A 26,602-nucleotide genomic window follows, 5' to 3' on the forward strand; every position below is an offset into this window, starting at 1 on the left:
CCTAAATCTTTTAATCCCATTTGATCTACAAACACAGCAGCAACATGACAGGTTGGATTAGCACATTTGGGCCTATGAGAAATTATAGATCTCAAGCCTGGTTACAAGGAAACCGACAGCTGCAGCTTCAGATAGAGTTTCTCTCCCTTCCTCCCCCCCTCTACCCGTGCCTTTCATTTGTAACCCTGAGCTAGACATGAGTAAAGCCTCTCCCTGCATCTCAACTTGATTGAAAGACAGGCATGTGGGAATAAAAAAAGGGAAAGAAATAAGGAACGCTTTCTAAGCAACAGGCTCAGCAAGAGATTGATTTTCTGTCGGGGCTTTGAGGCGTCTCCAAGACGCTTCTTGAGATCACTTAATGTGGATTAGTTAACCCTAGACATGTTTTTAGCTACTCTTTCATACATACAATAATCAGGGTGCTTTCCATACAGATCTGCCTGCTTCAGTCTGGTTCATGGGCTCCTACGTCCTGCAGACATTACAAATAGTTTTACTCCAACCCATGTGGGTCCCAAATTACTCCCCAAGCACCTGAGCCAACGGTGTGTTAGAATTGTTCAGAGGAATCCCTGATCTGGATCTTGTGGGGAAATGAATGAGCTTTCCACCCCCAAGAATGAGTTTCAAAGCTTTGCTGCAGAGCAGTCTCAAAACCACTTTACAAAGGAACAAAATACAAAGTAACACATCGCACTAAAGTAGCAACATGGTTCAGTCCTTTTGGTCCTTTAACACTCTCCAAGAACTTCTCTCTCTGATCCCAGAGAGAGACTCCATTATGCTGGAAGCTCCTTTTCCCAACACCCTGAGCGGATGATCTCTCTGCTGGCTTCCCACAACATAGAGACTTCAGACTTCTCAGGTTTCAACTTCCTGCTGACAATAGCTGCTTGGATTTACCATATTATCTATAGTAAAAGCTCCTTCTCTGACGCAAACCTCTATTTAAAAGCATTTTAAATGCAATGCATTCAAACACACGTTATGCACATTAAATTTTTATATCTTTAACATAGTGTGACATGCATGCAATGCAATGGTGAGACGAACCACTTAAACTAGGGGTGGGACGCCTCCATTTTGTGTGGTGCTGCCTGCAAGTGGGGAGCCATGGGTCTACAGCGACTGACCCATCTGGACAAGAAAGTAAAAACCAGGACACCCTGAAAGTTGCTGGTTGTTGATCTTATTTTAGGAAGACCCCCAAAATATGCAGATTTTTGATAATATGTTTTGTTTAAAAAGTTGTAAAATCATGGTGAGAATTCCAGCTAAATGTTGCTGCTGCTTATTTCTGGCAAAATATTCTGTAATAAAATTTATGTTTGGAGCTACGAAGAAGTGGAAGGACTGAGGCTGCATTCACAGAGCAGTTTATTCTGTTTCCATAACTGTTGTTTCTGTAACTATTTCCACATTATAATGGAGCTTCCACATGATGGAAAAATCACATCTAGAAATCTGGGGGAATAAAGCACAACTTTAGTACTCATTCCCAGATCATCTGTTTCCAGGGCGAAAAAGGTTTTGTGTACGCCTGTGAACTGGTCAAGGCCCTGCAAAGTTTCTACATAAAGTGGCTTTCCTGCCGCTTGTGTTGCCTCACACTCCCCAGACTTGCCCTCTCCCCTCAACAGCTGTTCTGAAGAGTTGTTGGGGCAATCCTGCAGAGTTCAAGGGAGGCTTAGGCATAAATGAGCCATTCCATTTCGGTTCCCTATGTTTCCCATTTTTCCAGTTACCTCTCCATATTTCCACAGCAACTGAGGGGGCGGGGGAGAGGGAAGCGCTCACGAAAATTTGTCAGCATTTTAGTGAGTATTTCTAAGAATATTTTGTATGCAGTTTTTTTTGTTTACTTAGCTACACATTTTTGCAAGCAATTTCCCCTAATATACTGTATTTGTCTGTGTTTTTTCTCTAAAAAATACTGTCCAGAATTTGGGGGCATCTTATACATGGGGGCCATCTCCTGCCATTTTCTTAAATCGGAGTCCCCAAAAATAGGGGGCATCTTATACATGGGGGCATCTTATAGATGGAAAAATACAGTAATTAATTTTGTATGCCATTTTTTACCAAATACACATTTTTTTTATGTACACTTCCCCCTAATATACAAATATCTTTGTACACATTGGTCAGCAAACAAAATTCTGAGGAGCCCGTGTCTTGGATAGCTTTGTTTCGGTTCACGCGTTGACATGGGGACTGTGAATCAGGTAGCTTCTCATTAAATTGCAGCAAAATTCAGATTTCCCTCCTGTTCCTTTTTGTGCCTCACGAGCCTGGGTTTCCTATTTCCAAGGATGCTGTTCAAAAAAAAAAGTGTCACCTGAGGCAACCCTGCTCACCTCATGCTACCTCATAATAGGGACTCCTAAGGAGAGAGGAAAATGTCACGCTACCTTTTGTGATGCAGAACAGAGCCTGTGCTCGGGGCCTCCCGTGCGACATTTAATTTTCTTCCGCTATAATTAAAAACACACTTTCATTTTAGGTCAAGCACTACAGGACTAGGTCGTCACTGCTCATTAAGTCAAAAATTACTTCCCGCACACATTTGTACCCTTCGCACCCAATGCACACACACACAAGACAAAGGTACTGTATGCAGCCTGTGAACACGCGATAATTAAAAGGTTGAACTACTCTTGTAAACAAATTACCATGAACAAAGGGGTTTACAAATGCTGTCTAATTAGTTTGAGCTCCCTAAAGCTTTTAGCTTGTGTGTGTGTGTGTGTGTGTGTGTGTGTGTGTGTTTAATTCAATAACACAGTGTAAATTCTCCAGCCTGAGAAGTCTAATAGGAATTGGCAGAAAACTGAATAATGGATATTGTCAGCAAGTTCAGCAGCACAGCCCTTGAATGTGATTGTCTGCCAGTAAGTGTGAGCTCCCTGATTTCCTGAGAGGATAAAGAACTGATTGTAATGAATTAACAAGCGCAATGGTCGACAGCTGGCTCTTGATGCTACCTCAGGAAGCAACACTTTTAACTGACATGGAATGCCAGCAAAAATATCCTTCCTCAAAGGTACCTGGCAGACTGGCTGGATCTTACATGAATTAAAAACCTGTTGGACTTGCAACATTTTACTAGCTGGAGTCAGGTAAAGGTAAAGGTAAAGGGACCCCTGACCATTTGGTCCAGTCGCGGACGACTTTGGGGTTGCGGCACACATCTCGCTTTATTGGCCGAGGGAGCCGGTGTACAGCTTCTGGGTCATGTGGCCAGCATGACTAAGCCGCTTCTGGTGAACCAGAGCAGCGCACGGAAACGCTGTTTACCTTCCCGCCAGAGTGGTACCTATTTATCTACTTGCACTTTGACGTGCTTTTGAACTGCTAGGTTGGCAGGAGCAGGGACCGAGCAATGGGAGCTCACCCTGTCACGGGGATTCGAACCGCCGACCTTCTGATTGGCAAGTCCTAGGCTCTGTGGTTTAACCCACAGCGCCACCTGCATCCCTGGAGTCAGCTGGAGTCAGGAGCAACTAATAATTCACCCTTTGGTGCTTGTGCTCCTCCAAGTGCTGGTTTTGACCTATAACACCTGCAATGTCTCAAGGAACGCCTGAATATTATGTCCCACATCTTGTGCCCATTTAATCGTGACCGATTTGACCTCTTCATCCTTCATTTTCCATTCCAGTAACAGATTGTACAGTTTGCAGCTGGGATGTTTTTAATGTACACCCCCTTTGGTTTTAATGTACCTATGTGGGTTTCTGTGTTTGCTTTATTTTTACGTAGGTTGCTTTGGGTTGCCCTGGGCAAGATAAAGCGACAAACAGATTTAATAAATCAAATAAATGATCTGCATTCATGAAGGCGGTTCAACCACAGAAAGCAGAAGAAAGCACGTGGTTTTATCTCGAAGGGGTCGGCTTCCTATTAGTAGGTGCTGAAATTGGAGGGGCATTTCTCAATGGTATTGAGCAAATTCTCTAAAAGTTAAAAAGAAGAAGAATTCGCTGAAATTAAGGCTATGAGAGGAAAAATGAAACAAATAGGAGGCAAGTCCATTGACTCTTCATGTTCTTGGTCCATTTAGCTTAGTATAGGCTACACTGACTGGCAGCAGGCATCTCCCTAGGGCTTCCAGCTCTCCAGGGTTGTTGAGAATTGGGGACATAAGAAGGCTTTGCTTTCTGTTCCACCCTGGATTCACTGCATGCAGCACTGTTTCCCTTCGACTGCAATTTGCCTTCTGCCCAAAACAGCACTGTCTGCGAAATTACATAGAACGTGTAACATTGTCATTACGTTACTTGACCCCATTCATTTCAATGCGAAGGATGTGCTGTATAAACGGGGAAAATGTAACCAATTGCATATCTGAAAGCAACAGCAGCAGCAGTTAGTATTGGTTGCCTTTACTGGATTGATTTTCATTCCAAACAGGGGACCAACTGCAAACACCAGTGTTTCTGCTTTCATTGGATTCTCCAATATCCCTGGTTGTAAGCCACGCTGTGACCTTACAATGAAATGCGGGTCAGAAATCTTTCAAACAGTAATGCCCATTGATTTGAGTGGATCTCCTCTGAATGTGACTTAACATTGTATGCAACTCCACAACTTATAGTATAATCCCCATGATTGCTTGGGGAACATCTCTTCCTGCCATGCAAAAATCCTATCTGACACTCCATATTTTGATTTTTAAAGGACCTCTGTTTTGAAATGTCAGCTTTTCAAGAGACATGCATTGTAAATGTTGCGTTTTCTTTAAGAAGCACTGCCAGATATCCTATACGCAATGGTAAACTTTGGGCACTATGCTAAAACTGCCTTTGCTATAAGTGTATCCTTACAGCCCCTGCAGCATAGTATTTATACACATGGCTCCAGCATATATGAATTAAGGCATAAGGAACCTTCTGACTGCATTATCGCGATGCTTATGCCATTGCAAAAGTTTTATCACCCTGCAATGAAGGTGAAGGTAGTTTTGTGCGTGTATGTGTGTTTAAGAAACCATGCGTGCTGAATGCTTAATTTCTGACATAATAGAAAAAGATATAAACTGATCAGGGGGGAAAGGTCCCAGGAAACCCAAGGCAGTGAATGGATGTCTTTGTTTTTATCAGCATGTTCCACAACCCATTCATTACTCTGTCTATCCTCTGGGAAAACTAGCTATTACACTGACACTGCAAAACAACCAGAGAATATCTGCGCGCCTAACCATGAAATCTTAACAAATCTTAAATCTTAACAAATCCAAACTTTGTTTTCCATTACCACAGACTCCCCCTCCTCGGTGCTTCCTTAACAATTTGCCTGTTGGAAACTGGCTGCTTGGTGGTGGGAGTGTGGGTGGTCTCAAAGTAGATTCACAGCAGCCTGGCTTTATCTCTACTTTATGGCACCACTAAGGTTGTTGTTGTTGTTGTTGTTGTTGTTGTTGTTGTTGTTGTTGTAATTTATATACTGCCCTATACCTGGACGTCTCAGTGCAGTTCACAGAACAAGATCAACAGAAAAACCATAATGTTTATAATCGAAATAAAAATGACAACAACCCAATACCCTCCCCCAAGAGCCACATTTTAAAAGGGCATAGGATATATAAGATAATAATAATAATATAATATACCCTGCCCACTCTAAGGGCTGCTCCCAATAGAATATTAATAGTAAAAAAAGAAAAAAGTGATAAAACATCAAACATTAAAAACTGCCTCCAGATGTCTTCTAAAAGTCAGATAGTTGTATATTTCCTTGACATCTGATGGGAGGGCGTTCCACAAGGCAGGTGCCACTACTGAGAAGGCCCTCTGCCTGGTTCCCTGTAACCTCACTTCTCACAGGGAGGGAACCACCAGAAGGCCCTTGGAGGTGGATCTCAGTGTCTGGGCTGAATGATGGGGATGGAGACGCTCCTTCAGGTATTTCTGCCAGAAGCCTTGGAATGGTGCTTCTCAAGGTTGCCATACAAGACAGTAGTTCCAGTCCACTGATTCATTACCCATTGCATTAGCTGACGTAAAACAGGAGTGAGGAACTTCAGGCCCAGGATTAGAAAGGAGCCCTCTAGGCTTCCCTATCTGGCTCCCAGGACTCTCCCTAAGACACCCGCCCCCTCACCTGCCTTGCTTTACATGTTCCACAAGTATCTTCACATGGCTGGAATATGTCCTTGATGTGTGATATTTATTATTATTATTTCATAAAAATTACACACCATTTGATTGTTTAAAAAAACCTCTCAAAGCGGTTTACAAAAAGGCAAGATGATAAAATGTACAGCCCTCCTTTAAAACATACAAAAGCCAAAATGCTAAAACAAGATTGAAATTACCTCAACCCTCCTGATATGAGTGGGGCATCCCAGAATTACAGACACCATCTTGGCTTCTGACTGGATCCTGGAATGTCCCATTTTTTGATCTGGCACTCTGGTGCAAGTTAGCTAGTTCCCGAAAGAGCTCAGGACCAAAAAATCAGATGTTCTGATTTTGATCAGTGGCATGTTGGAGGGGGGTGCAATAATCCCTTTTGCTTGCCTGGATAAAGGGGTTTGTGTTTACGCAGAAAGCAATGGCATGTGTGGCTTTGACATCTCTTATAGAGTCACACTCAGTGCTATTTTTTTAGAAAAAGGAGTGCTGGAACTCACCATGAACACCTCCCTTGTTATTTCATAATGGCAATGGTGCCCACCTGAGAGGTGCTAGAACTGAGTTCCAGTGAGTTCTGTCTGGCTGGAAAAAAAATCTTGGATCCATTGCCCAACTCACTTTTTGCCTGTCACCTCACCCACCACCGGAAACTGGGCACCTAAGAGGGCTGATCGCCGAAGAATTGATGCTTTTGAATAATGGTGCTGGAGGAGACTCTTGTGAGTCCCATGGACTGCAAGAAGATCAAACCTATCCATTCTTAAGGAAATCAGCCCTGAGTGCTCACTGGAAGGACAGATTGTGAAGCTGAGACTCCAGTACTTTGGCCACCTCATGAGAAGAGAAGACTCCCTGGAGAAGACACTGATGCTGGGAAAGATGGAGGGCACAAGGAGAAGGGGACGACAGAGGACGAGATGGTTGGACAGTGTTCTCGAAGCTACCAGCATGAGTTTGACCAAACTGTGGGAGGCAGTGGAAGACAGAAGTGCCTGGTGTGCTCTGGTCCATGGGGTCACGAAGAGTCGGACACGACTAAACAACAACAAAGAAGGTTGCCTTCTTAAGGCCTCCTTGAAGCTTCCTTCTTGAAGCTCTTCAGTTCTTCCAGTGGGCTGCAGCTGGCTGAACTTTGGAGGATGTTGTCTCAGCAAAGGACCAGGCTGAGCGGGGAGTATCTGCATCCTCCATTGCTGTCTACCTTTGTTCTATGTTGCTTTGTGTTTCCTGCAACCCTTTTCCCTGCTTGGATTTTGTATCTCAAGAGTGTTTTCTTTTGAAAACAATGGCAACCATTTGGGATGTTGGGCCACACAATGGTCCACTTGGTGCCAACGTGCATGCGAGCTGGTTGATGTTCAGCTGGAAATCGGGTTGGAAATGCAGCAATCCCAGTTGCCAGGGCAACTGGAAGAGAAGGATGCCACCCAGCATTGGCTGCAAAGAGGCCACCCACATCTTGGTTGCCAGGACAACCAAGATGTTCCCATGACTTGATGAGGATGGAGACATCTTGCAAGGACAGGAGGGGCTTCAGAGCACTTGTGTGGTTTCCTGGGGTCTGTGTTGCAAAGAAGTCGAGTCCTTCAGAGAAGATGACTGTGAAATGCCTCTTTGTGGAGCAGTAGTGAACTAAAAGGTGACTCTCATTCCTCTCTGTCTTGAAGCCAAAAGGGATGTGTAATTCCAGTGGGTCAAACCTTGTAGCTGGTCTGCTTCCAAAGCAGGGGCCAATGCCTATTTGAAGAGCTCATGTGGCTCTTCAGTATCAGAAATTTTCTAGAGCAGAAGTGGGGAACCTTTGGTCCTTCAGAGCATAGAATCATAGAGTTGGAAGGGATCCAAGGGACATCCAGTCCAACCCCATACAATGCAGGAGTCTCAACTTAAGCATCTATGACAGATGGCCATCCAAACTCTGCTTAAAAACCTCCAAGGAGGGAAAATCCACAACCTCCCTGAGGCCAATTGCTAGGGATGATGGGAACTGTTGTCCAGCAACAACTGGAGGGCCTAAGTTTTCCCCACACCTGGTTTTGGAGTCCCAAAGACATCTATTTCCAACTCTGCTAGATAATTGTCTCCTCTCCACCACCATGGGGTTTTTCCAGAAGCTCTGACTACAGCAATAAAACTGCTAGCACATTTGCAAAGCTAAGCAGGGTCTGGTATGGTTCCGGGTTGGATGGGGGACCTCAAGTTGAGGTCCCTGCATTGCAGGGGGTTGGACTTGATGACCCTGGGGTCCCTTCTGACTCTACCATTCTATGAACAGGTACAGAAGTCTGCTGAATCAAGCAAATCATCCATCTAGTGCAGCATCCTTCCTGTTTCCAGCAGTGATCATTTAGTTGCCTCTGGGAAGCCAGCTTTCCCATTCTATTGTTCTCCCCACCCCAAACTGGTATTCAGAGGCATACTACCCTCCCTCCTTCTCCCTCTCTCTCCAACATTGTACATAGTTGCATAATCCTCTCTCCTGGTCTCTTCCTAATTATCCTTTCTCTGTACTAAAAAGCCCCAGATGTTTCTCATGGTTAACTAGCTCCGGTCCAGAATTCTATAGGTTCAGGCCAAGCAGCGAATTATTTTGACACAGAGACTAGTGCCTTGCTTTCTGCCCTACATGAAAAAAGTTGGTGCTGGAGCTTAAAAATTAATATGCAAAAGTTTAAAAGGCGCAAGGAGATAGGATAGTAATATACTAAGGATGGAATAACAAATAAAGTGAATAATGGAACAATAACAAAAATAATAGCAGATAAAGAAGATCGCACCCGGGTGGAGGGAAGTACTGGGCCGTGGGGGAGGGAGGTGAAGGGATTAATTGAAACTGTTAATGACTGGTATATGATTTAAGAGATTTAAATTGTTATAAAGATTCTATAAGGAAAGCAGAAAGCAGCAAGAAATATCAAGTAAATGTATTGGAGAGGAGATCTTGTAAATGAAACGATGAGACTTATGGTTTTGTTACATATGATTTTATTTTGGAGTTGTCTGATGTAAAGAATGTGAATAAAATAATAAATGATTTTTAAAAAAATTAAAAAAGAAAAGAAAAGGGAGCATGAAATAAAAAAAGAAGAAAAAGAAACTAGTGTCCTGCAGAAAATTCCTCCTGCTTTCTCATCCTGCCCCGCCCCATCCTTTCTCCACCATAGAATCACAGAATAGTAGAGTTGGAAGGGACACCCAGGGCCATCTAGTCCAACCCCCTGCAACTCAGGAATCAAAAAGAATTCTGGACAGATAACCATCCAATTGCTCTTTAAACATCTCCAACAAAGAAGAATCCACTCCCTTCCAAGGTAGATGGAGATAATTCAAAAATTATCGAAGGGTAGTTTTTTGGGTATGTGTGTGTGTGAATTCTCATGGGTGGGGTTCAGGGTTTCTCTTGTGCTTACCGTACATTGGAGGTGGCCGAGGAGTGTTTGTCTCTTCCCTTCTACATATCATCTCACCAACGGTCTGCATTGGGCAGCCTCCTTGTATGCCTGTGCTTTGGTTAAATCCCCAGGAAAGACGTCGTGAGGAAACTTCTGCCATGGGTCTTTTCAAATCAGGAAGCACATGTCGGCAGGAATACCGCAGAGTTTGCTGGAAATGAAAACACGCTGTTTTGTTCGTACAGAGCCCCCGGTCGTCTCACGGACTATTGACCCGTACACCACTAATCTGCTGCCACCAACCAGGTCCTCCCCGGTAAATCACTTAGTCTCAGTCAGGTTCTTAAGTTAACAATGAAGATTGTAGTTTATTGCAAACACAAATAAACTTTAAACGCATTCGAAACGCTGTTACCCTTTACCCCCTTAGTCTTATTTTATTCTGTCTCTAACTCTTCTACATCCCCTCACACAAGAACCAACTGCACTAACTGTCTCTCTATTTCCATCTGTCTGCCAACTGCTTTCCCAACTGCCTTTTCCCAACCAACCAAACCTCGGGCTAAGCCCTTTTATAAACAGGTAGGCTCCGCCTCTGACTTTTCTATTGGTCTACCTATTAACTCTTTCTCTCCCCCTGTACAGACATTTTTAAAAGAACGGGCAAACGCCACACAGCCATTTAGTCGTGTCTGACTCTTCGTGACTCCATGGACCAGAGCACGCCAGGCACTCCTATCGTTCACTGCCTCCCACAGTTTGGTCAAACTCATGCTGGTAGCTTCGAGAACACTGTCCAACCATCTCATCCTCTGTCGTCCCCTTCTCCTTGTGCCCTCCATCTTGCCCAACATCAGGGTCTTTTCCAGGGAGTCTTCTCTTCTCATGAGGTGGCCAAAGTACTGGAGCCTCAGCTTCAGGATCTGTCCTTCCAGTGAGCACTCAGGGCTGATTTCCTTAAGAATGGAGAGGTTTGATCTTCTTGCAGTCCATGGGACTCTCAAGAGTCTCTTCCAGCACCATATTTCAAAAGCATCAATTCTTCGGTGATCAGCCTTTTTTATGGTCCAGCTCTCACTTCCATACATCATTACTGGGAAAACCATAGCTTTAACTATACGGACCTTTGTTGGCAAGGTGATGGAGTCAAATACATCATTTTCATATGTGAAAACTTTCAACAAACTGATTTTAGCAAAGCGTCTTAACGCTGAAAAAACAAACAAAACAGTAGCCTGAGACCAGGAGAATGGAGCTGGGCCCCAGAGCTCTAGAGACTTCCCTTTGCATTTGTCACATTTCTGTTCTTTGCATCAGATAAATTGATGCCTCAGATGGAGCTCTTGTAGTAGCCGTCTGGGAAGACAGGCTGGAAATAGATTTACTGAGCTACAAGCATGTATTTGGAGAAGATAACAAATGCCTTACTCAACAATACATCAACTATATGGATGTGGAAATGTGGCAAATCCAAAAAGGAGTTAGAAAAGAAAAATCTGTAAATCAAGGCACGCGGGGGAGCAAATCCAGCGCACTCAGCACAGAGGCTGCCAAGTTGATGTCATGTGGAGGTGACGGTAACAATGACAGACTTTGGCAGTTCATGTACATTTCCTAGATATGGGCTCATAAAACAGATTATGGGAAAAACTAGGGATGGGCAGATCTGTCCATTTCACTTTCTCTTAGTTCCGCATTTCCCCCTTGTCTTAAAAACTCAATTCCCCATATTTTCAAAGTGGTTTGCCACTTGTTCTTCTTTAAAAGTTAAAAAAAATCCACCCCCTTTTATGTGAATTTCTTCTAATGTTGGGTTTAGTTGGATAACATCCTTTATTGTTATCTGTGAAACTTCCGAGATGGCAAAAGAAAATGTCTTTGCTGTTCTTCCCTTCCCTTACTAGATGGGATCTTTGTTGACAGAAAATGCACCAATTAAATCTGTTAAAATGGAAATTAAAGGCATCTTCCCATCTGCGTAACATCCTTTGGAGACAGGTGCGACCTGAATACTAGACTAGTGCTTTGCCATTCCCCATTCCCTGCCTTGAAACAATATGCTTATGTCTCCTGTTATAAAAAGAAAAGCCCTGATTTAATCAATCCACCTGTACAGATTACTTAAATAATTTGTCTCCACAGCAAATGCTATGTTAAACACGGATGAGGAGGCATGTTTCCACACTTTTGTGTTTTGGCCTCTTTTCCTGCTCCTTATCGACGTGGTGGCCATTTTGTGAATGGCACAATTTCTCACTATTGTTGTTGTTGTTGTTTAGTCGTTTAGTCGTGTCTGACTCTTCGTGACCTCATGGACCACAGCACGCCAGGCACGCCACTATTACAAACAAATAAACATTCTCACTATTACAAACTATTGCAAACATTCTCACCATTCTCACTATTACAAACTATTACAAACATTCTCACTATTACACTATTACAATTCTCACTATTACAAACAAACAAACAAACAAACAAACAAACAAGCAAGCAAGCAAGCAAGCAAGCAAGCAAGCAAGCATGGAGAATTCCTAATGCACCTGTTCTGCTTCAAAAACAAAGCAGGGTACTTTGGAAAGCCAAAATCCAGTGTGGAAAAAAAAAACTGAGGAGAATTTTAGAAGCACCTGTTTCCGGGCTGTGGCTTCTTCCATTTAATGAAACCCCCACAGCTTATCATGCCAGAGCAAGACACATTCGCAAATGGGATCTGGATGATTAGTGTTGATTCCCCATGGATCAAGAAATGACATGCTTCTGCATTGACAGTAAATGATGGACTCTCTTGCTAGACAGGTCTTCTGTGAGCTTTTAAGTGTTTTAATATTGAAGCTGGATTGTGAAGAGTGGCTTATAAATGGCTAATAAAGAGAGGAGTTTACAGTTTATGAAGCACGTTGCTACTTTGGCGCGGGAGAGAGAGGAATGCTTGTGTTTTGCCATCTGGGGTTTTGCAAGTGCCAGTAATTCCCTCCACTTGCCTTTTGGACCTATTAAAAATCAGCAGAATAATGCATTATCTCTCTTCTACTGTGATTTTCATATTGTTCCTGCCAACATCCCAGTTTTAGAGGCTTTTTAATGCCAAAAATTGTGATTAGAATGATGGCAATCTTGGCTTTGTTTTGTTGGTTTTTTGTTTAGTTTTTGGGTGGGTGGGTAGGAATCAGAAATAGAGATTTGGCTCCAAAGTTTTGCTTTAGAGAGATGTTGTGATGCAGAACTGTACAATAGGCTTGTAAAGGACAACTTTCTTTGGCTGGACGGAGAAAGCTGAATTATTGAACTGATAGATGGGCAGAGTGAAAGCTCTGGCCTCCGTGATGAGTCAGCTTACCTAAGTTGTGGCAGACACTGGGAAACATTTCATTTTCTCAGGGGTTGCAGAGATGCAGACAGGCTCTCAGTAGTCTTGGCAGTAGGATGTAAGAAGGCATAATTTTCTGTTCTGCCCTGTATTAATCACATGCAACACCTTTTGCACAGGCAGGAGGTCCCCAATCTAAGACAGAATCATAGAATCAGAAGGGACCACGAGGGTCATCTAGTCCAACCCCAATGTGGGGCTTGAACCCACGACCCCGAGATTGAGAGTCTCTTGCTTTACCGACTAAGCTATTTTGGGTTCCGTTGCAGTTTGTACCAGAAATGATGTCATATGTCTCCCTGTCCACTGTGGCAAAATAATTAAACTTATGCAATTTACATAATTAATTAATTATCATTTGCAGACTGAGATCAACAATAGCAGCAAACAACCACCATATTTACTGGATTGATTTTCACTGCAGACATGGATGGAAATAAGCAATAATTCACAATTTCAACTCCCATTTCTGTTTTTATTAGTATTCTCTTACATTCCTGCTTATCAGAAATGTAGTTTTACTGCAACTATTTTAATTAGGCTTACACTGGTTTTGTATTATATTGTAATGGTGATTTGTTTTAGATTATGGATACTCTGCTTAGTTACTTATTACTTATTATTTATTATTTATTAATTTCTCTAAAAATATTAGCCGCCTCATACCCAGTGCTGCTCAGGAGTTCTAAGAAGCTGAAAAGATTGGTGTGGTTTTAACAGGTCCAGTTCAGCATCTTGATTCAAGATGGCGTCTGATTGTACCCAAACGTAGACTAAAACCTCTTCTTTCATCTCAGGAACCGTCATGACAAATCTGGTTTACTGTCCTGATTCAGATGAAATTACACCCAGCTGTCCCAAGTCCACTTACAGGAGTCATCAAAAAACCAGGGCTGGTCAAGATCCAAACTCAAAACACAGGGGCAAGGTCCAGAAGCAACCCAAGGTCAAAACTCATGGAGGTCCAGTTGCACGCTAGGTCACAAAGCAAGTTAGGGAGCTGGTGGAATGAACTGGAGGCTTATAACCATGAGCCTCCAGAGACCCACCAATTGCAGGCCATGTGAATTGAGTTTGGTCTCTTTATCCTGGAGAATATCCACCCGCCCTGTGGAACGCCCTCCCACCAGATGTCAAAGAGAACAACAACTACCAGACTTTTAGAAGACATCTGAAGGCAGCCCTCTTTAGGGAAGCTTTTAATGTTTAATATATTGTATTTTAATATTCTGTTGAAAGCCACCCAGAGTGGATGGGGAAACCCAGCCAGATGGGCAGGATATAAATAAATTATTATTATTATTATTATTATTATTATTATTATTATTATTATTAGCAGCCATAGGTAGCATCTTAAAGAAGGAGGAGCTATAGAAAGGGCTTATAGCAGAGCATGGGCAAAAGAAAGAAGATAAGGAGCAGAACAGCTGTATTTTCTGCTGCAGCCCCTGAGTTGTTTGTTTGAGTAACTTGCTTAGGTATACTTACACTTGCAGTCACGCTCGGGGGCTTCTGAACTGCCGATACTTCAAGGGAGAGGGAATTGCTGGAGCACGTGGGAGCCGGGGATCAGAAATCAGCAGAGACTAGCTCAGAAGCCCTGAGGGCCTGCTTCTCATGTAACTCCATCCAGTCGAGTTATCCTTGGAGCAGCTCAAACGCTTCCCAGCTGTGACGATTCCGCGAGGCAAAGTGAGCCAGGCAAAAAGCAGCAAGCCATGACCGAACGGGGTATCCTTAAAATACTCCAAGGATGATTTTATTCAAGATCAAACAGTGCCAAGAGAGCAAAGCAGACTTTCAACTCGGCTGCGACGGCGAGGTGTGCATGTCGTACAAATTCCACGCAAAAGGTGGCAAAACAGGAATGTGAGACTGGGACATCCTAGCCTAGGAAACTACTGTGGAGCAGGGATTAGAAGAGCTGTCTATTTTTGTCTCTCTCCATTTCTCATATTTTCAATCTAATGTGAACATTTATGGGCGGTGCTTTTCTAATGCTGCAGGGAAACCATCTCTCCTTAGAGAAATGGTTATATGGTTTGTGCCAACCTGTTTGTGCCGACACTTTTCTGACCTTGCCTTGACAATACATTTATGAAAAAAATCGACAGGGTGTTTTACTACCCTAACCCACTAACATCGACTGGGGTAATAAACACACCTCATTGGCAAAATTCAATGCATTTCCAGGGGATGTTATGCTGAAGTGAGTTTTTTTGTTTCTAGAACAAAAATGCTAAGTGGTACCTGACTGAAATTGAGCGACATTCCTTAGGTGACTATTTGTGACAATGTTCTCGAATAACAACCTTTTTTAAAATAAATAATATTTATTAAGTTTTCCAATTTAACAATCCAATAAAAACCACAATAAATCATTCCAAATTATAAGACAACAAAACAGCCTAATAATCATGCCAAATTATACATCTTTGGGTGACTTACCATGCTCTGAAGTTCAAGAAGTGATGATCTAATATTCCTTAACTAGTCAGATAGTCCCAATAAACATTTCCAATGTTGATCCTTTATTTATTTTTAACAGCCTCTGAGTTCGTTTAGACAAGATGGTTAGTCCTTTGTAAATCAGTGTGAAATATTGTCCCGAATAACAACCGTGTAGGCTTACTTATGCATAAACTGCACGATGAAAAGTTTCTTTTCTCACAAAATTGGATGTTCACCATATTTCCACATTGGTTTGCCATTTTTTTCCTATTTCAGTTCGCATGAAAAGTTCATACTCACTCATACATTTTTGCAGAGCAATATCACCTAATATAATGCTCTTTGAATGTTTACTTTCATTAATATATACCTTTTTATGCCCAGTTTACCTGAGTATAGGCATTCCCCGCCTCCCCAGTACACATTACTTGGCTGGAGAACTGCATAGCAAAATTTGGCAGAGAAGTGCAAATTTCAAGCTGCTGAGTTTGGGTTCTTGTACTGTCTTGGAAACTGTGATTTCAGCAGCCTTGCCTTTATATGGGAAGTGATTCAAATCCTGCCCCCAATGGAGTGAGGTGTGCTGAAATGCAGTAGGGAAAAGGAGATGAGCAACTTCAGCAACTCAAGTATTTGAAGCCTTCTTTTAGGGAAACTCTTTACAGTGGTACCTCGGGTTACATACGCTTCAGGTTACAGATGCTTCAGGTTACAAACTCCGCTAACCCAGAAATAGTACCTCGGGTTAAGAACTTTGCTTCAGGATGAGAACAGAAATTGTGCGGTGGCAGCGGGAGGTCCCATTAGCTAAAGTGGTGCTTCAGGTTAAGAACAGTTTCAGGTTAAGAACTGACCTCCGGAACAAATTAAGTACGTAACCAGAGGTGCCACTGTATATAAGCTATACGAAACATTGAACAATATGAAATAAATGAAATAAACATAGAACCAAATAAACATAAGTCTTATAAGTCTCTGAAAGTCTTTGTAGACTATGCAAGTCTCTGAAAGAAGCAATAGGTCAGATTCTTATCGGAGGAAAACAAGCCGGTATTGTGGGTAAATCAGAAAACTATAAGACAAGATTATGAAAGATGGTTACAACAGCAAGAACCTCGGTTTATCTTTATGTTCAAAACCATTCATCTGGGAGGACTCAATTCTGAATTGGATCTCAATTGTTTTATTTGATTTTTTAATATTCTGACTGTTAAACTGTACTGTATCTTTAAGCTCAATCTCCTAGTTATGAGCACCACCTGGGGTCGGCTTTTTAGGTTCCTTGCAAAAAGCAGTCAGTAGCAGTGGTTACATAACCCTATGACCACTGCTCCATAGCTATTGCTGTTATACAATTCCATTGCATATAGATTATATAAAGAGTTTATATTGATATTGCATTGTTGTACTTGGTCATCGTGTTGCCTTGGATATTACTGGTAATTGTTTGCAACACAGGGGTTTAATTGTTTGGTTACTTCTTTTAGGGAAAGGCTGTTAACTCAGTTCACATGCTCTTCATACAAAGGTTTCCAGCTTCAGTGCCCAGTGGCACCTGCAAGTCGGGCTGGAAGTGTGCCCTGCCTGAAATCCCAGAGGGCTGCTGCCAGTGTAGCAAATACTGAGCTGGGTGGACAAATGGTCACACTCAGCATAGGGCTTCTTATCTAGTGCCCGTTTCCAGTGTCTTTGGAGCACAGTGTTTGTTTCTCCTGCACCCGGGAGACAGCACGTTCATGGGTTATAGACCATCTTGGCTTGAGTTCAGCCTATTAATTAACAGCTGCTGCTGGCTAGCTGCAACCAATTTTCTGTGGGTTGTTTCTATATTAACAACTGACAGTAGAAATCTTTTTTCTTGTCCCCAGATGGAGGTTGGTTATCCAAGGCTGCTGCTTATATTCTGGAGTGAATCCTATACCTTAAGTGTGTCTCCCAAGGAACTTTCCAAGAACTAGGTGTGTGTGTGTGTGTGTGTGTGTGTAGGGGGAGGGGCAGCCTCCATCTTCTTATCATCTGCATTTTTCTTTGAATGAGCTAGGTTACATAATTAGTCCATGGCTAAGGGAGGTTGGCGGTTCGAATCCCTGTGACGGGTTGAGCTCCCGTCGCTCGGTCCCTGCTCCTGCCAACATAGCAGTTCGAAAGCACGTCAAAGTGCAAGTAGATAAATAGGTACCGCTCTGGCGGGAAGGTAAACGGCGTTTCCATGCGCTGCTCTGGTTCGCCAGAAGCAGCTTAGTCATGCTGGCCACATGACCTGGAAGCTGTACGCCGGCTCCCTCAGCCAATAAAGCGAGATGAGCGCCGCAACCCCAGAGTTGGTCATGTCTGGACCTAATGGTCAGGGGTCCCTTTACCTTTTTAATGGAGGATTTGAAACCTTCTACATGTACCTCAGGCTGGAAGGATCTGTCAATTTCAGTTCTCTCTGTTTCTCCTTTTGCCAAGTTAAATTTGGTTCTGCACATTTTGCAGCAAAATGCATAGTACAGTCATACCTTGGTTTACAGATGCTTCGGGTTGCGTTTTTTCATGTTTCAGACGCTCTGAAACCGGGAAGTACCGGAACGGGTTACTTCCGGGTTTTGGAGGTTGCACATGCACAGAAACACTAAATCGCGCTTTGCGCATGCGCAGAAGCCCCAAATTGCAACCCGCACATGTGCAGATGCGCTGCTGAGGCTTGTGAATGCTGCAAGTTGCGAACGTGCATCCAGCACTGATCACGTTCACAACCCGAGCATCCACTGTATATTTAAAAAGAACCTTATGGAAAACCTCAGCATTTTAGTCCAAATGTCTTCTAATGGTGACATTTTTTATATGCACTTTTGTCTAATGTACAAATTTTTGCAAGGAGTTCTTCTAACGTAATACATTTTGAATGTTATTTCAGCTGAATGAGACCAATGAGGCTGTGCATTGTTCTGACACTTTTTCTGATTGCCCAGAAAACTTGTATTTGTGGGCTAATTTGTTAGTTATATGAGGATGAAAGAGGTTAATGTCATAGATTAAGCAGTCCTAGAAGGCTTAGTCCTCACTTTAGGACGAAGGTAATCAAACCTATTGTTCCGCTCAGTCTACCTGAAAAGCTCTCTGTGTAAAGAGTTCTCAGCTGGTTGCTCCAAGCTCAGACAGCATGGTTTTAAAAAGCCATTCCTGAGTTCCTGTACCATTAATTCAGGAACTTTCACCAGTGTGACTAAGACAAGTTGTACTGCCTGTGTTTCCTGAATGCTGTGTGGAAAAGCACATGAACCTGATCTTTGGAGAGTTTGTAAGTAAACCAATTTTAACTTACTAAACGTGTGGTCTTTTTCTATTATGGGGAAAGAGGGGAGTATTTTGGAACTCACAAAGGCATATTTTAAAGGTAAAACAGCCTATATTTCCACACTTTTCTTTGCTGCAGATTTTGTGATTTTAAATCTCTGCTGATGTTCTCTCACCAAAAAGTGCTTGCCCCAAACCTGGATCTTGGCATCCAGGGAATTCTCCTTTTATATACCTGTATTTCCCCCTGCCAGCCAACAGTGTTCATCTCATCTCTTTGCATTTCTGTCATGAAATGGCTCAGCTTGTCCCTCCATTCTATTCCTCTTCCTTTAAAAAACTTTCTGTTGGTTCAGTTCATTGTCCTTTTCCTTCATTCTGCTTTAGGATGGAAGGATCTGTTTCTAGGATTTCCGGTGTGAAATTCAGTTCTCCCCAGTAGCACAGCAATTTGCAAATTCTACTTTTCTATTTTTTAAAAAAATCTTCTTGAACATTCAGCATCATTTTTAATACAAATTCCTTCTAAACAACACCTTTTTGTACACAGTTTTGACGAATGTGCAAATTTTACAAGCCTTTCCCCTGTATTCATTTCTCTGTGACCTGTTAATTTTTAGGCATAATTTCTCCTTACATATGCATTTTTGTAAACAATGGTTCGTTGGAGAATGGCATCGCAACAGTCAGGTAAGTGCAAATTTTGAATGATGACTGAGCTTCAGTTTTCCTATTGTTTTGGAAATTTCAAATTTGATAGATTCACCATTATATGTACAGGGGGTCAAATTTCTCCATCATCTCTATTTCGACCCTTTGCAATATGGATATATATATATATATATATATATATATATATATTTGCTTTCGTAGATTTTCACGGGTACAGGAATGCAGGTTTTGGTGTCCTCGGGTATCTTCCCGTGTAAAAGTTGGGGTGTCTAGGCGACGTTTCGACGAGGTCTCACTCGTCATCTTCAGGCTGGTGCTTTCGGCTTCTTGTTACTGGAACAGAGCAGGATCTCAGTGTTTGAGTTCCTATAAATACTGTTGAGGAGGTGTGGCCTCCTATGTTCTGGGCAGAGAGGAAGTTCCCAGGCTAGTGTGCTCTGTTCCTGCTCTGTTCCAGTAACAAGAAGCCGAAAGCACCAGCCTGAAGATGACGAGTGAGACCTCGTCGAAACGTCGCCTAGACACCCCAACTTTTACACGGGAAGATACCCGAGGACACCAAAACCTGCATTCCTGTACCCGTGAAAATCTACGAAAGCAAATATATATATATATATATATATATATATATATATATATATATATGAGACAGACATGTTTATCCAGTCCACCAGCTGCTCCTTGTGTCAATAAATTATCCTCCATTTTTTCACCCCAGAGTTGTATATCATACTTACTAAACTTTTCTTATGAATGTTCATGTGTTCTAAAAGCTCCGTCCATGGCTTACTTAAATTTGTTTTTCACCTCTAGTGCATTTGCTCTTTCTCTTCTCTTATTTATTGCACCATCTCTCGCATCCTGTCTGTAGTAGGTGTTTTATCACTTGCCCATTGTTCTTATCCTTTTACACTCAGCTTCATTGCTTTGTTATCGCTATTGGTCTTTCCTGAAAACTTGGAGTATTGATAGCCTGCTGGAAGAGAGAGAGAGAGAGAGAGAGAGAGAGAGAGAGAGAGAGACTCATCACTCTTGCTTGTAGGTGACTGACTTGGATTGAGTGAGGGATAAGAATTTGAGGCAGCCCCAGCGAATCTGATGAATAATGTGTCAGCCTGTGGCTCAGCAGCAGAGCATCTGAAGGTTTCAGGTTAAATCCCTGGCATCTCTAGGTAGGCCTGGGAGAGACCCTGCCCAAAATCCCAGGGAGCTACTGCTGGTCAGTGTAGACCAGGCATGGCCAAACTTGGCCCTTCAGCTGTTTTGGGACTACAATTCCCATCATCCCTGACCACTGGTCCTGTTAGCTAGGGATTATGAGAGTTGTAGTTCCAAAACAGCTGGAGGGCCATGCCTGGTGTAGACAATACTGAGATGGAGCAATGGTCTGACTCAGTATAAAGCAGTTTCACAGGACCTTAGTTGATCAAAGCCAGCCAGATCTTTGGCAGATATGGGGTATGTTTTGCCAATTAACTCTGCAGGTTCTTCAAAGCATCTTTGGTAGTCAATATACAAGGGAAAATATATTTTTATTTGAACAGAGTAGGAAAACCTCCTCAAACAGCAACCAACCCCACTCCCCCAACAGTAAACTTTCTTACAACAAGAAACAATGCCAAAGAAACAATTTCCCCTACCAGACCTTCACCCACATGCAACACCAGACCCAACCGTGGGAACACTCTCAGCAGTGTTTGGTTCATCATCCCCTCCCAACTCAACCACATTGCTCTGCACTATTTGTAACTGCCTCAACCAGGCAGGAGGACGCGGGTGGCGCTGTGGGTTAAACCACAGAGCCTAGGACTTGCCAAACAGAAGGTCAGCGGTTTGAATCCCCGTGACGGGGTGAGCTCCCGTTGCTCAGTCCCTGCTCCTGTCAACCTAGCAGTTCGAAAGCACATCAAAGTGCAAGTAGATAAATAGGTACCGCTCCAGCTGGAAGGTAAACAGCATTTCTGTACGCTGCTCTGGTTTGCCAGAAGCGGCTTAGTCATGATGGCCACATGACCCGGAAGCTGTACGCTGGCTCCCTTGGCCAATAAAGCAAGATGAGCGCTGCAACCCCAGAGTCGTCTGCGACTGGACCTAATGGTCAGGGGTCCCTTTACCTTTTACAACCAGGTGGGGCTGGATGTCTCCACGGCTGCCACCTGTGCCAATTCGTGCTCCTAATCTGGGCAGTCAAGCCCCAGCTGGGCCACCCTCAAGGGCAAGACTGCTCCTGCAAGGACTCACAGGAAGGGTTGCCTATGCAAGGCCAAACCTACACCTCCTCAGTTTTTCTTTCGCATTTTCTACTACAGGGTGTACAAATCAGTAACAGTTCAGTCCTGTGCCATTTTCATGCAAGCCCATTCCATCCGGTTTCTGAATTAGGAACATTTTTTTACCCATGGCTGCAGAGATAGGGACACACACACACCAGCCTCTCTGCTGAAGTAGGAATAGAGAAAACACACCTAAGAAGCTTAAATCATATATGACTGACACCCTTCTTTGGAAATTAAACCAACATCCAGGCTTTAACATTCAAAGACTTTACTTGCAGAAGCTTTATAGATCAATTAAAACATAACATTTACAGTCACATGCTTATTCAAGCATGGGTCTACGGTGTCTTCTTCTTACTTCCAAACAGCTCTATTTCCCTCTTTCCAAAGCTCAGCACTCAGCCTTCTGTATCTCAATCAGGCAATGCCTTGCAGCTCCTATGAGAGATTTCCACCTTTACCTTCTCCTGCAACTTTGCTCTAGTTCTTTCAAGCATAGAAGATACACTCCAACACTCCATTCGACTTAGCAGTGTTCACAGTGGATTCTAAGACACAGCCATCTTGATTCACATAAAATAGAGTCTCTCCTTCACTAGATACCTCCCATGTGGCCAATGTTCGCAAGTCACATGAGAACTACTAGAGAACTCTCTAGAATTCAGTCACCAACCAAATTTAATCACATAGCAATGTATGCAAGCATTTATCATTGCAGTGAATTAAATTACTATACTTAATACGCGGGTGGCGCTGTGGGTTAAACCACAGAGCCTAGGACTTGCCGATCAGAAGGTCGGCGGTTCGAATCCCCATGGGGTGAGCTCCCGTTGCTCGGTCCCTGCTCCTGCCAACCTAGCAGTTCGAAAGCACGTCAAAGTGCAAGTAGATAAATAGGTACTGCTCCAGCGGGAAGGTAAAAAGCATTTCCGTGCGCTGCTCTGGTTCGCCAGAAGCGGCTTAGTCATGTTGGCCACATGACCTGGAAGCTGTACTCCAGCTCCCTCGGATAATAAACCCCAGAGTCGTCTGCGACTGGACCTAATGGTCAGGGGTCCCTTTACCTTTAACCCTGTCTACCTTGCCTTGGGGACTCTCCTGAGGCTACACCCCTTCTTTCGGCCTTTTGGCTTTTTGCCTGCCTGGATTGTCTCTCCTTGAACACCAATAATGCCTCTGGCTTTCTTAGATGGAAGACAGAGAGGGGAGCATGAGTCTTTGCAAAAACTAGCCTCCTGCACAAAACCAACTTGAATTGCTGTGCCCACTTTTGACTCTGGGCATGCCCACCAGTGGCATGTGGCCCCTGGAAAGTTGCCCAGAAGGGAACATGGCCCACAGGCTGAAATCCCCCCCCCCACCCTTGCCTCACTACTGACTAACACATTATCCTTGCTGATGTTGCTGTATCATAGCAAATCCTTTTGACACTGAGATGGGTTCTTTTGCTGAGCTCGGAAATTTTGTAATCAGGTCCTAGGAGGGCATTCCCCCCCCCCTTTCATTTTGCTTTTGGCAGGGAGCGAATCGAAGACTAACTCTGCTGTCAGGCTCGGGGCTTTTAGGTATCAAGGAGAGATGATTTTGGAGATCAAACTGTACGCTGATTCGAGGGAGTGCTTGGCCTTCAAGAGTGCTCCGAAAGGAACATCGTCAGTTCAGTCTACTGTGAAGTGTAAAGCATATTAATGATCTGAAGAACACTTTAGGGATTGCTGTCGTATGTCTATTTTAAATTAAACTCCAGGGTGCTTAGCTGTCCAAAATATTGAGTTCTAGTCATTAGACAAAATCTAATAATGGGCGCTTCTTCTTCTTCTTCTCTCTCTCTCTCTCTCTTTTTGGCAGCTAATTTAGACAGTGAGGTTAATTATCTGTGGAGGAGTAGAGTGTAGCTAATTTAAAGTCTACCTGCACACGGCTCTGTCACTAATTGATTTCCCCGAGAAAATGATAAAAAGGCCGTTTTGAATGAAGACACAATTTTTCAGTATTTTCCTCAGATAGGTTGTTCACTGTTGTTCTGATGCCAGATAGAATGTTTGTAACATGGCCAGGTGCAGGGGTTTTTGTGCTCCCTCAGCAAACATCCTGCTACTCTGACTGGTTCCTAAGCACCACCACTATAACACTAATAGGGTTAACCCTTAAGCGGCACATGGAATGATCTTTGCTGTTGCCCTCCCAACACCTTTTTCAGGTCAAGAATTTTGCACTACTTGGGAGGCCGCAGAGACGGAGCTGGAGAAATGTTTACAGGAAAATATGCACCACCCTTCGGCTTCCTCACGATAAGAAAGTAAGCTCAAAACCTGACACCTCCATATTCCTAAAGAAATTCTGAAGTGCCCCAGAATGAGGCAGGCAAAAAAGGAAGCCTATCTCGCAGAAGAAGAAACAGAATGACAGATTTTGGCACACATATATTCTTGTATATATACCTGGCTAAATATACAGAAGTATAGAATTATAGGAATGGTGTATATATACAATAGATAGATATAGATATAGATTATAGATATAGATATAAATATAGATATACATATAGATATATAGATATAGATATAGATATAGATATAGATATAGATATAGATATATTGTGTGTGTATAGTGTATATACCTGGCTAAATATACAGAATTATAGAATTATAGGAATGGACCACAAGGGTTATCTAGTCCAACTCCCTGCAATGCAGGTCTCTTTCACACAATGTGGGGCTTGAACCCAGGACCCCAAAGAAAGAAGATTTGAAATTAGACCTACATGTGTAGAACTTAACATTCTTAAGTGTTTCCAAAGAATTCTTGTAAGAGCTCATTGGCTAACTAAATCACCCCCACCAGCCAAGGAGACAGTCAGTTTGTCCGTGATAATTAGACTAGCTTGGACCTGGTAGTTTGCTTGGCTAAATATACACATCACATGCTGAACTGCTATCTGGTATTAGGGGTGAGTTAAATATTATTCACTGACACATTTGGGCTCCAAGATAAGAGGCTGAAAGGAAAAGGGGTCTTAACACTCAGGAGACATATGAATAGTGGTTGGAAAAAATCAGGAAGGATGGTTGGCATTTTGTGGTGGTGGTAGTAGTGGCAGCTTCCAAATGTTCTTTTATTTATTGAATTCAGTAAAATGATCCTGGGAGCTTTGTTTTAGATCCCTCTTCTGATCATTACTATCAAGCACAGGGGGTCCTTGGGGGGGCAGGGTGTCTATGATCTGGTATTATTGTGTGCGCATGTATACATTAAGATGCTGCGGAAACATGATAGATACTACAGCGACACCATCATTTAAGTTGCATGGTACACCATCCCCTGTCTTCCGTCTGACAGCACAGTCAGACTGATCATTTAATGACATTCCTGGAAGCTTTCAAAGTAACTGTTTACCTATCGCAATAAACAGGTCTGAGCAAAGAACGGGGGGGGGGGGGGGATGCAGAATTAGGAGCTGGCAGTCTCCCCCAGAAAACCATGTGAGGGTAAGCCCTCAAGTGCTGTATTATATGTAGCTGCCTTGAGATGTATGCTTCACTCGAGGGGCTATTGCCATCTTTTCCATATTGCCCTTAATATCTTTTATCTTCCCTCCCCTCTATTTATTGATAGGTGCTCAACAGCCTCTTGAAGGATCTGAAGTGGCCACGCAGAGCACTCCAGGAGTTACTTGACTCACTGCCGGCCACAATTCTTTATTTCCAGCTACCGATTCATCTGTGAATAAATGGAAGCTGTCTCGCCGGACTGTTGGCAGAGTCGCAGGATTCCGCTGCTTGCTTTGTGACTCCCAAGAAATTATTATTGTGGAGTTTAAAAATGCAAATACAGCTTCTGCGTTGGATTGGAGACTTTCTTCAAAAGGAATCTACATTTGATTGAGGCACAATTAAGACAAGCAAGCTCTCCATGTGATGAAATGGTTCCTAGATTGTAACAAGTAGGTTGTGAATAGGAATGGACAAAGCCATTAATTTCAGTTTGCCATTTTTTCAAAAAGGCAATCTTAAATTCAGTTCACATCGATGTGTGATTTCCCCCCCCCCCAAGTCCTTGTGAAAAATCACCAGCATTTTACTGTATATTTATCCTAATATACACAGAGCTTTCCCCCCACCCCCTAGCCAGAACTCGCTGAAATTCAGTTCTGGCACTTCTCAGGTGTGCACCATTGCCATTCTAGAAGGTGTTCATGGTGAGTTCTGGCACCTCTTTTTCTAGAAAATTAGCTCTGAGTATACACATTTTTGTATGCAATTTCAAGTATACATTTTTGCAAAGTAATTTCTCTGCTTTTGTATATTATTTTCACTAATCGATGCATACCCCAGTATATGCAATTTTGTGACCCACAAGTTAGTATAAACCTTTAGAACCAGTCTTTGGTTGTCTAGAGAATTTGTAAATGAAATGAAACTCTTAACATTCTCCCACAAAGATATATTTGTGCTTTGCTCTTCTTGTCAGGCTTAATTTGTGAGTCAATTTTCCATAAGGGTAATACATCACCCTCTCTTTTACCAAGCATTCAAATCTGCACCTTTTAAGTCTTTCCTGAATATGGCTACACCCATACATGCAGCCACTAAGAGAATTCCAATTAGTAGTTTATCCACCAAGTCCTGATTCTCATTTACATACAGATACAGTAAGGCAAGCACTGAAGGCTTCATGACATGCTGGTGTGCGTCTCATATCTCATTAATCACTTGTTTTCCAAAATGTGCAGACTCGCTCTCTGTTTTACAGTGTGTGGCTCTCATCTCTTCCTTCCACCTTTTCCTTTGGCAAGTAAAGCATCCATTAAGATATGAAGCGATGGGAACTTGCTGATTCCCTCTGACTAATATTTGGATGAAACCTAATTAGAATGGGAAACAAATAATCCATCTGGTAAATGTGCTAATAATAATCAACACCACAGAATAGTACGTTGTTTCCGATAAGTTTGTGGTGGTCCCTGATGCCAGCGTGAAAAGGGGTGAAGGAGCTAATCGCCTGCCACTGTTTGTGGAGGTC

General features: G+C 42.9%; 1 non-coding gene across 1 annotated transcript; it reads right to left on the minus strand.

The window, feature by feature from the left end:
• Positions 1-13,088: 13,088 nt before the first annotated feature.
• Positions 13,089-13,160, minus strand: TRNAE-CUC (transfer RNA glutamic acid (anticodon CUC)). Its single transcript has one exon. It is a non-coding gene; the product is annotated as a tRNA-Glu (tRNA).
• Positions 13,161-26,602: the final 13,442 nt, after the last annotated feature.

This window comes from Podarcis muralis, chromosome 15 (assembly GCF_964188315.1).
Source record: "Podarcis muralis chromosome 15, rPodMur119.hap1.1, whole genome shotgun sequence".
NCBI lineage: Eukaryota > Metazoa > Chordata > Lepidosauria > Squamata > Lacertidae > Podarcis > Podarcis muralis.